The sequence below is a fragment of the Pteropus vampyrus genome, unplaced genomic scaffold (assembly GCF_000151845.1).
Source record: "Pteropus vampyrus isolate Shadow unplaced genomic scaffold, Pvam_2.0 Scaffold1, whole genome shotgun sequence".
Classification (NCBI taxonomy): domain Eukaryota; kingdom Metazoa; phylum Chordata; class Mammalia; order Chiroptera; family Pteropodidae; genus Pteropus; species Pteropus vampyrus.
Window position 1 is genome coordinate 18,551,236 of NW_011888782.1, and position 8,439 is coordinate 18,559,674.

Sequence of the window (8,439 nt, forward strand, 5' to 3'; positions counted from 1 at the left end):
GGTCAGGGATTAAAGCTTCAGTTATCTCACAGAGCATGTATGTGTTGCCTAAAGTCAGCCAGAGAGTGCTGGAGCTGGTTTCAAAGCCAGGCCTACCAGAGCCAGCCACATTTTATTATCACCTGTCCAAGCGTCCATGCAACTGTGGTTCAGGCCACCCCAAGAAACCCTGAGATGGAGTGGGGGTAATACTTTCTTCATGCTGTTCTATTTCCTCTCTCAATTTCTTTCTTTGTTTCCTATTCCTGTATAATTTATATTCCTTCTCCACCTAACTCCCCTCACTTTATTGCCTTTTTCCCTACTTTGAAGGTATATTTTGAAAGTATATTAAAGCTTAGCACCACTGGTTTCTACAACAATCCTATAATGGAAAAACACACTTAATTTTTAGCCTCACTTACCCGTAAGATGCTGATATGCAGTGGAGTTCCACTATCATGCATGAAATGAAGGCAGTATCAGGAGCAAGCTCCCAGATGCATGAGGGCAGGCAGTGCCTTAGTGCCTTTCACTGTTTTAAAGCCTTAGTAAGAAACTAATTTCACAGCCAGAAACCAGATTGAGAATGCGTTCAGATTCACGCATCTATTCATCCATCTATCAAACTATATATCCAACAGTGTTATCCATGAGTCTGAAATGACAAAGGTAAAAAAAAAAAAAAATCCAAGTCACTGCTAGTGAAGAACTCACATGTATGTGAGAGACACTTTGGTGGATCCTATGGAGGGGGGGATAATTAAGAATAAGCCCCTATTCTAAGCAAGTGTATCCCCAGAGAGGAAATACATAGATGCAATTCTAAGTGGAGAGGTCCTTCAAGCTGAAAAAGCAAAGCTTGATGCCAAAGTACTTGAGCCCTGGCATTACGTAGGTGTGTGATTTTAGGTAAGTTATTCTCTCTGAGAGTGTAGGTAGAGGAAATTACATATTGGGCTGATAAAGGGGTATTTGAGCCAACTACATTCAACATTGTAAGAGTTCTAGGTCTTTCATTCTTTTCGAAATGGTGTTAGATAAATTCTCTTTTCTAGCTCCTGCCACTACCCCACACAGAATATGAAAACAGATACATTTTTATATTAAGTTTACATAAACTCTGCAATGAAAGCTATTAAGTCTACTGAATTCAGTATTCCAAGATCATTTTTATATTGCCCTTTCTGTTAATTGGTGTCCCAAGGGAATGTATGTGACACAGGATCTGAAATATATTGCACAAAACCAAACATAACTAACTGCAGCATAAAACATATTGTAAATAAAAAATTAATTATATTGCAGAGTCTTCTTTAGACATACTATGAATATTGACATGCTGAGTAAGGCCAACGTGAGCAAGGGGAATACCGATTAAGAGAATAGAATTGAATTTTAAATTCTAGTTTAAAAAAAAAAAGAGTTAATGGTGTTGAAGAAATTGATAAGAGTTAGTAATCTATTTTTAAATAGTGCAAAATAATTTGACTAAGGATTAGATTGCTGTAAGCGAGCAAATAAATAACAAATAATGTTTATATTTTTCTAGGAAATTGTGAATCTCGACAGTGAGTTTCAAGGAATACTTCTTTCACCAAAATGTCTACATTTTATATTGTCACATTGTTGGCCCTCCCTCCAATCCAAACAAACTATTCTATCTATTGTCACTTTGGTTTGGGCATGATTACCATAGGAAAGATTTCACCTCCTAAATCCGTGAGAATGAGGAACATTATCACCAGAGCTTCCGACAAGTTTAGGTAATTCTGCTTAGGCATTAGGACCAAGTAGACTTGAACTGAGGATATTTAGCCTGTAAAAGAGAAGAATTAGGAGAATATATTAGCTATGTTCTAAAAAGAGGATTGGTCTTTGAAAGAAAGATGAGTTTCGTTATCCGGGGCATCAGAAAATACAATCAACACCAATGGATAAAGGTAGAGCAGTTTGGTTCATAATAAGGAAGAACTATCTAATGATTTCGCAAGACTGAAGTTGAATGGCATAGAGATGGCCAGGTTCCTGTTCTTGGAGGAATTTTGCAAATGCTTAATATCTACTGAGTTGGAGTATATAAAAAGGGATTAAATGACAGATGGAAGGTTGAAATAGAGCAATCTTTTAAAATCTTGGCTCACACCATATTACTAGGACATGAAAATAATAAATCTTGATTGACATTTAAAAATTTTTTTTGTTTTTTTAAATAATTTATTTTTATTTTTCAATTACAGTGGCATACAATATTAGTTTCAGGTGTACAACATAGTGATTAGACATTTATATAACTTACAAAGTAATCACCCTGATCAATCTAGATACTATAGGTAGTTTATTACAATACTATTGACTGTATTCCTTATACTATACTTTACATCCTCATGACTATTGTGTAACTACTAATACATACTTCTTAATCCCTTCCCCTTTTTCACCCACCTCCTCAAACCCCCCTCCTATCTGGGTACCATCAAAATGTTCTCTGTATTTATGAGTTTGTTTCTGTTTTGTTTGTTTATTTTGTTCTTTAGATTCCACATATAAATGAAATCATATGACATTTGCCTTTCTCTGCCTGACTTACTCCACTCAGCACAATACCTTATAGGTTTATCCATGTTGTTATAGATGGCAAGATTTAATTTTTTTGTGGCTGAGTGGTGTTCCATTATGTGTGTGTGTGTGTGTGTGTGTGTGTAACCACTTTTTTATCTTTTCATCCATTGGTGGACATCCAGGTTTCCTCCATGTCTGGGCTATTGTAAATAATGCTGCAATGAACATATGGATTCATATGTCTCTTCAAAGTAGTGTTTTGGGTTTCTTCAGATAAATATCCAGCAATGGGATTATTGAGTCCTTCTTTATCTCCTGTTAATAGTCTTTGCTTTAAAGTCTGTTTTGCCTTGTATAAGTACTGTTACTCTAGCTTTTTGTTTGTCACCATTCTTATGAAATATCTTTTTCCATCCCTTTCAGATTGTGTCTTTTGATCTGAAGTGAGCCTCTTATAGGCAGCCACTATGAAAAACAATATGGAGGCTCCTCAAAAAATTAAAAATAGAACTACCATATGATTCTCCATTTGCACTTCAGGGTATTTATCTATAGGAAACAAAACACTAACTTGAAAAGGTAGCTAAATCTCATGTTTATTGTAGCATTAATTACAAGAGCCAACAACCTAAACGTTTATCATTTGAAAAATGGATAAAAAAGGTTATATATATGTAGATATGCACATATATATATTATTCAGAAAAAAAGAATGAAATATTCCCACTTGCAACAATATGGATGGACTTAAAGGGCATTAAGCTAAATAAGTCAGAGAGAAAAAGATATATACAATACGATCTCACTTATATGTGGAATCTAAAATAAAAATGAGCTTATGGATACAGAGAACAGATTGATGGTTGCCTCAGGTTGGGGGTGGTGATAGTGGTGCAATTTCTGAAGAGGGTCAAAAGGCACAAATTTCCAGTTATAAAATGAATATCATGGGGCTGTAATGTACAGATGGTGACTACTGTTAATAACACTGTATTACATATTTGACAGTTACTGGGACAGTGGATATCAAAAATTCTTATCATAAGAAAAATATTTTGTAACTATGTATGACGAAGGCTGTTAACTTATTGTGATAATTTTTCAATATATACAAATAACAAATCATTACATTGTACTCCTCAAACTAGTATAATGTTGAGTTAATTATACCTAAAAAAAAATAAAAAATAAAAAATTAAAAAAGCAGGGTGGAAAGTTTATTTTTAATGAGGAGTACTTTCTCCCATTTTCGCTAAAGGCCTCAAACATGGCAAATACTTCCTTTTATGGAATGACCTTTCAAGGATGACAGTCTTGAAATTAAGAAAGAAGCAAAGGGTTTATTCAAAAGTTCATTTCCAGCTTGGAAAAAAGAGGGGAGGGGGAGGTGACAATGGCCGTTTTAAAAAAATAAAACATTGCACATTGCTGTGTTTGTGTTTTGTCTTTTTTTTTTCAATGTCTGGTCCAGGTGTGTGGAATCCATTCCACCAGGAAGGAAAGCAAAGCTAGGCTGGAGTCTGCAGGGTGTGCTTTGTGGTTTCCGGTGTGTATGTGGGATGTAAGTGCAGATTCACATGGAGGGGCAGGAAGAGGATTGACTGGGATGTGCTGAATGCCGGGAGAAGCTGGCAAAGCAGAAGCTGCTGCCATGACCCGTCTTCTCAGAGGAGGCCAGATCTCACGAGATCTCGGGAGTTCTCCGGGGGATATAAGGAGAGTCCTGGGATGAGTAACACCTGGATTCTCCGGCGGTCAGAGCTTCTTCTTACCAGCTTCCTCAGTAAGGAGTCTGGCTTACAGCAACTAGCAAGTACACTCGAATTCTGGACGTGCCCCACCACCCCTCTTAGTGTCACAGTTCGCAGCAGCTCATTCTATGGTCTGGGCCAGCTATGGAAGACTGGGACCTGGACTAGTGGGTGAGCAGAAGCAGGACACCAGAAGCCAGAAGGCGTAGTGAACTGCGCATGGTTGGGCTGCAAGTATATTGCCATCATGGAGGCTTCTGGTGTGGGTTGCCGGGACCCCAGCTGGATGTCTGCCAAGGTCCAAGGCAGCAGAAGCCTGAATGTGCCTTTTCATTGCACATCCTTGGGACCAGTTACTCCTCTGGGAAGCCTCTGGAGGAGACTGTAGCTGCCTGTTCCCCCAGACTTTTCCCTGAAGAACAGCCTCAGGCAATTGTGCTCTCTTTCTGGGAAAGTAAATTGGTTTAGTCATTATGAAAAACAGTATGGAGAATAATACTCAAAGAATTAAAAATAGAACTTCCATGCCACCTAGCAATTCCACTTCTGGGTATCTATTTAAAAGAAATGAAAACAGGATATTGAAGGGACGTATGCACGCCCATATTCGTTCCAGCATTATTTACAGTAGCCAAGGTATGAATGGGAACAACCTAAAAGTCCATCAGGGAGTGAATGGATAAAGAGGTTGTGATATAGATACACAATGGAATATTATTTAACCGTGAGAAATAAGGAAATCCTGCTATCTGCAACAACATGGATTTGCCTTTAGGACCTTATGCTAAGTGAGGTAAGTGAAAGACATATACTATATGATATTACTAATATGTGTAATCTAAAAAGCGAAACTGATAAAAAAAAGAAAAGAAAAGAAAAAGTAGAATTGTAGTTATCAGAGACTAGGGCGTAGGGAAATTTGGGATATGTTGCTTAAGTGTACAATTTTGAAACTAGTAGATAAGTCCTGGAGATCTAATGCACCGCATAGATCTATTATAAACTTTGAAGGTTAGTAGACTATTATAAACTTTGAAGTTGCTAAAATACTAGATCTTAGTTGATTCTATCACAAAAAAGAAATTATTATGTGAAGTGATAGAGGTGCTAGCTAATGCTACGGTGGTAATTGCATCAATCAGTGTGTACTTGTATCAAATCAGTATGTTGTATGCCTTAAATTTAGACAGTGTTTGTCTACAGCCATGCTTCCCTGAACGTGCCTGATGCTGTCTGATCTCAGAAGCTAAGCAGGGTTGGGCCTGGTTAATACTTGGATGGGAGACCACCTAGGAAGACCAGGTGCTGTAGGCGTAAAAAATAAAAAATAAGAGATTGTAAGCTGACAAGCTCCTTGCAATCTGTGAGGTCAACCAAGGGTTGCCTTGCCTAAAAAAAAAAAAATTTAGTGTTCTATGTCAATTATATCTCAACAAAGATAAACTTTAAAAAGTGTGTGTAGTTATCATGCATCACAAACTATTCAATTTATTTTCAATACTTTGGTCCAAAGCTGAACTTTCATACTAAGGTTTGCACCACCTGGAAATTAAACGATTTGGATATTTATCCTACACTTGTCTCTAACCAATTGTGGAACCCAAGATAAGCCATTGCGTTTCCATAGGTCTCTAATAGCATTGTATTAGGGTTTTCTAGACAAACAGCAAATGGAGATATGGAGATATAGGTATAGATATAGATATAAATATAGAAAAGAATTATTTATTGTGGGAATTGGCCCACTCAATTATGGAAGCTGAGAAATACCACAGTACACTGTCTATATGCTGGAGAACCAGGACAGCCAGTGGTATAATTCAGTCCTAGACTGAAGACCTGAGAACCAGGGGAGTGTTGGTGTAAATCTGAGTCTGAAGGCCTAGAAACAAGAAGCACCTCTGTTTGAGGGCAAGAGAAGATGTCTATCCCAGATCCAGAAGACAGAGAAAGAGAATTCACCCTTCCTCTGCCCTTTTGGGTCCTCAGTGGATTGGATGATGCCCCCCCACCCCCCCCCCCCCCCCCCCCCGACACACACACATTGGTGAGAGTGATCCTTACTCCGCTTACTGATTGAAATGCTTCTGAAACACCATCACACATACATCCAGAAACAATGTTTTGCCAGCTATCAGGGCATTGCTTAGCCCAGTCAAGTTGATACATAAAATTAACCATCACAAACATTTTTTTTAAAGGTATAATATCTAATACGGTAAAATTCACCCTCTCTAGTTTACAGTTTTGTGAGATTGACCTTTGTAAACAAATGTGTGCCCACTGCCACAATCACAGAAAAATTCCATTAGTCACCTCCCAAATTTTCACATGTCCTTTTGTAGACAGCCCTTCCATCCCAATCTCTAACAATCACTGATCTGTTTTCTATCCCTATAGTGGTACCTTTGAAAAAATGTCATATAGATGGTATTATATAGAATGATACTGTCATTAATATTTTGTGTTTGCCTTTTTTCACTTAGTCTAATGTGTTTGGGTATTATCCACATTGTCTCATCTAACAGTAGTTTGTTCTATTTTATTGATCAGTAGTATTCCATTGTATGGATGGACCATAGTTTATCCATTTTCTGTTTGAGGAACATTTGGATGGTTTCCATTTTTTTTACATAGAGAGCCACTGCATTAGCATTCCAACCAATAACGTATGAGAGTTTATGTTGTACTTCATTCTCATCAGTGGTTGGAATTACCAGATTTTTTTTTTCTTTTTCTTTCATCTTTCCTAATATATATGTAGAGGTGGCTTATTCTGTTTTTAATTCTCTAATGACAAATGATTTTAAACATCTTTAGTGTCCTTATTTATCATTCATATACTTGCTTTGGTGAAATTTTTGTTCATATATTTTGCTCATTTTTAAAATTCTGTTTTATTTTCTTATTATACAGAGTTGGGTTTTCAAAGTTCTTTACATACTAGATGCAAGTCCTTTATCAGTATATAATTTGCAAACTTTTTTCCCACGTGTGGCCTGTTTTTCATTTTCTTTATAGTGTCTTTTGAAGAGCAGCTGTTCTTAATTTTACTGATGTTCAGAATATTACTGAAGTTCAGTTTTTCTTTTATGCACTTTTATATTATATCTATGAAATCTTTCTTCAGTATATGCTTTAAAATATTTTTCTCCTATGGTTTCTTTTAAAAATCATATAGTTTAAGGTTTTATGTTTAGATTTATGATTCATTTTGAATTAATTTCTGTGTAAGGTTTGATATATGGGTTGAGATCTATTCATTAGGTATATGAATATTCATTTGTTCCAGCACCATTTGTTGAAAAAAAGATCATTTTTTTTCCTATTGAATCACCTTTGCACTTTTGCAGAAAATGAATTGATCGTATATGTGGCTGTGTGTTCAGACTTTCTATTTGTTCCATAGGTCTATATGTCCAGCATTTTAATGGAATAAATACAATAGAAAAGGGGGAAAAAAGGAAAGAAATGGAAGGGAAGAGAGGAAAGGGAAGAGATCTCCAATAAGGACAAATATTGTTTTATGAAACTCTTTCTTTAGGTAAATATATGTAAGAGCGTGTATTTTTCTGTGTGTGTATGTGTGTGTGCATGTGCACAGACACTCATATTATGGAAATCATCATGTATAATACTTTTGAGGTTTCAGTTACAAACGTGAAAATATTAAATTAGATGCCTCTTTCAGCCCTCTTCTAAAATCTCTAATATCTGTCTCTGAGTGATATGAACTCATGCTGGTGCTTCCCTGTGCCCTGTAAATACATTGCAGATTTTTACATAGAAAGAGCTGAAATGATAGAATTGAACAGTTTTCAAGATATTTGAGATAATGGAAATAGGTGATGTGTTCAATTAATGTATTCTCATTTAGAAAATCCTACCCATATTTTACCGGTAGGCCGTTAGGAAAATTAGCCTCATCCCTTTTATTTGCTTTCTGCAATAGATAGATAAATAGATAGATAGGTAGACAGATGGATTCTCTCCCATTTTGTACTCTGCAATGGTTCATAAAGGTGGCAATGTCTTCCACCTTTCCTCCAGTATGTGCTCTCCCCTTCTGCAAAACCTGACTTCATGCCTAGGCTTGTGCCTATTTATAAAAAAAATATAACTTCCTACAGCACTTGCAGCTCTGTGT

At 36.4% G+C, this 8,439-nt stretch overlaps 1 pseudogene; it reads left to right on the plus strand.

Moving 5' to 3' along the window:
- Positions 1 to 5,487: 5,487 nt before the first annotated feature.
- Positions 5,488 to 5,606, plus strand: LOC111736284 (annotated as a pseudogene).
- The last annotated feature ends 2,833 nt before the right edge of the window (positions 5,607 to 8,439 follow it).